The sequence below is a fragment of the Suncus etruscus genome, chromosome 3, assembly GCF_024139225.1.
Source record: "Suncus etruscus isolate mSunEtr1 chromosome 3, mSunEtr1.pri.cur, whole genome shotgun sequence".
NCBI lineage: Eukaryota > Metazoa > Chordata > Mammalia > Eulipotyphla > Soricidae > Suncus > Suncus etruscus.
Window position 1 is genome coordinate 62,203,399 of NC_064850.1, and position 3,822 is coordinate 62,207,220.

Below are 3,822 nucleotides of genomic sequence, written 5' to 3' on the forward strand. Positions count from 1 at the left end.
AAGTTTGGTGTTTAGTTTCCATTTATTCTTACTAGACTATTAATGGAAATCTGTCAGAAGGGACTGACTTATTCTCCTATTCCTGGTTCTATCTGATATATATATATATATATATATATATATATATATATGTACATATATATGTACATATACATATATATTGCTATCTTTGCTCATTTTTTGTATTTCAATCTAATCTACATTCCAAAGCAATTCACAAAAGTAAGAATTTATCTCAGAATTGATATACCAGTTAAAGAAAATATTTTGTTTCTTTCCTTTTACTCCCAAGACAATAACTTAAATAAATGTGTCTTATTGTATAGTTGTAATTATCCTAATTCAAATCCTAAAATAATCAACTTCCAATACTTTATTACAAAAAAATTGGCTACAAGTTCACCATATCTTATGACTCAACTTGTCCTGAACACTGCAGCATAGAAGTTCTGAAGCTGATCATGTAATAGGAAAGGGCTAGGGTGCACCAATTTCTACCAGCCCAGAAGACTGAACCCTTTATGCATTCCTTAAATCACTCACAAAATATGACAACCCATGGCTTCTTATAAAAGCAAATTTTAGCAGGACTTTATTTTCATTTATAACAGCAATTTCAGTCTCATTACAATGTGTCTCTCACCAAACTATTAGTCTGAAGTCTTCAAGTAAGCATCAGTGAGTTGATTTACAGGAAAACTCTTGCCCCATTGTAGAAAATTTTTCCTAATGAATCTTTTCCTTTAGTAGAAAAAGATCTTCCTCTTTCTGACTATCAACACCTCCAAGCTTCAAGTAGCTTCTTCCACAGCCATTTTCCTTTCTTATTGATATGCTGTCTGAATCCTGAACTCAATCATTTAAGGAAACCAATTAGATGTTACAATTCAACTCCATAGGATTTTTATTATTGAACAAGCCTTTTTATCTATGGCAAAAGAAAATCATTTCAATTTTATGGTTATAATTTTTTTTAATAGTAAACATATAACAACCTGAAAATCCAAGCATATCATTAAATGACAAGTAGTTACATGGTACTCAGTGGAAAAAAATATTGCCTTCTGGAAACATTGGTTCAATTTTTTTATTTTTTAATTTTATTTATTTTTTGGGGGGTCACACCCGGCAGCGCTCAGGGGTTACTCCTGGCTCTATGTTCAGAAATCACCCCCGGCAGGCTCTGGAGACCATATGGAATGCCAGGATTCAAACCACTGTCCTTCTGCATGAAAGGCAAACGTGCTACCTCCATGCTATCTCTCCAGCCCCTGAACAATTCTTTTTTTTTTTTTTGAGCCGCACCCGGTAACGCTCAGGGGTTACTCCTGGCTATGCGCTCAGAAATCGCTCCTGGCTTGGGGGACCATAGGGTACACCGGGGGATCGAACCTCAGTCTGTCCTATTCTAGCGCAGGCAAGGCAGGCACCTTACCTCTAACTCTACCGGCCCCAGCCCCTGGACAATTCTTAAAACAGTTTCCATTGTCTTCATGATATGGATGAGAAGAGTGGAGTAATATTGAGGAAGGAGAAACATGTAAAAACTTAAGAAAAGGAAGAAATTTAAATCCCTAATCCCAGAATTCTGGCTTCGACAACTGTGTCTGAGCAGAACTTCTGATGCCATAAGGAAAGACTCTAATCCTAGAATTCTGGCTTTGACAACTGTGACTGAGCAGAACTTCTGATGCCATAAGGAAAGACTCTATCCTAGACTTCGATCTAGGATCTGTGCAAAAACTAAGATAAATAATTACAGAAAACTGACTACAAGAAACATGGTGGAACAGATCTACTAGAACCATAAAAGAAAGTATCTATCATAGATGCTGTCCTTTGACCCATTGAAATATCAAGATCTCTAGCTAAAGAGGACTGATTTTGTCATCCACAACTGAGCAGAAAATTTCCTGGAACCATAAAAAAACCCTGGGGTTTGAGAAAGAGCATGTATGGAGCCTGTAGTTGCTCCCTTGGCAGTATGCTTCAAGGGTGGAGAAACTGTTTCTTCTAGAACAAGGGAATTCTGTCTTACTTTCCCAATATTTATTGTGCCTATGCAAAAAAAAAAAACAAAAAAAACAGAAACAAAACAAACAAAACAAACAAAAAATTCACAAAGCCTTGCCACACCAGATCTTTTTCTTTTTCTTTTTTCTTTTCTTTCCTGTGGTTTTGGTTTTGGTGATGCTTTTGTTGTTGTTGTTGTTGCCATTGCTGTGCTTTTTTGTCATTGCTTTCTTTTCTCTTTTTCCCTTCTTCTGAACTGATACTTATAGCCTCTAGATCAGTCCCTTCTGACAGATTTTCATTAATAGTCTAGTAAGAATAAATGGAAACTAAACACTAAACTTGTTCATTTTTTGCAGAAATTTGGTTAGTCTAATAGTTTAATTAAGCTGATGTGTTGTTTCATAATGAGGTTTATTTTCATTTTATTATTTTATATAGAATTGTCAAATTCTAAAAGTGCTTTTTCTTCTTTTTTTTCTCCTCTTTCTTTCTTTTCTTTTTCCAACAGAACCACAGAACTTGAATCATCTTGCCTCCCTCATGACTTGAGGGAACAAAAAAGGATGGTACCAAGAACAACCAGTTGTATGAACATTAAGTGGAAATAAAAAATGATCAGACTTAAGTACCAAACCCAAAGTCAATGACAACAGAATCAATACCCAATCTACAGCAAGCTATACACAAAGGAGACCTTACACTAGCAGTTCAAGGGGCAAAGGGGGGAGGTATGGGATGCATGCTGGGAACAGGGGTGGAGGGAGGATAACACCGGTGGTGGGAATGGCCCTAATTCTTTGTCACTATGTACCTTAAATATTACTGTGAAAGACTTGTAATTCACTTTGATCACAATAAAAATTATTTAAAAAAAATAAAAGGAAGAATTCCTATATTTCTTCAGGTATCAGATCCTGATAGTAAGGTTCTCAGAAGAACTCACTTTAATCAGTTAAGGTTTATCCCCAACTAAGAATATTCAGACCAAAATACTTAATAACTCTCTTACCTCTCACTGCATAATGAGATGCTAATGATAAGTATATATAATATATAATATATATCATATATATTATAATTATATTATATATAAATTGAGTAACCCTGTACTCATAATACATTTGAATTTTTAGCAATAGCCTAGCCTATGCCCTTTGTGAATATTTTATGTCTTAGTTGTCTTAAAATTTCTAACCACAATCTTAGCAGGGGCTACTCTCCTTTAAAAATGTATACATGATAGTAACTTTTGCTTTCCGTATCCACTGCATCATCCTTGAATACATTCTTACATCAAGACAAAGAACCTGGTCTGGGGTTAGGCTGCTTGCTTTGATCATTTTCAAACTAAGGAGTAAAATATTGTTCTAACAGCATGATTTCCCTGGTTCTAATCTCCAGGGCAACAGCACAATACAGAGCAAAGGAACTGGATATGACTTGACCACTGTTTATGTGAGCCTGGCTAGGTAGTTATCTGTGTCCAACTTTCCCAGGTCCTTTTAGTTCCTGTGGCCAGGGACCACCTGCCAACAACATTACTGGCTTGGGAGGACAAAGGACAGAGGAATTTCGTTACCTTTCCCATTCTAAGGAAATACCCCACATAAAGATTAAATCCATTAGTATGTAAATAAGGAGTAATCCTGTAGTACTTAAAAAAAAAAAAACAAACAAAAACCTGCTATTTTAAGCTAGCACGAACGTGACATTTCTGGGGAAAAATTTAATTCTCAGTGTATCAGTATTATCAAAACACTCTAATTGTCAAAAATCCATATTTAGATGATTTAAGTGACCAAATCT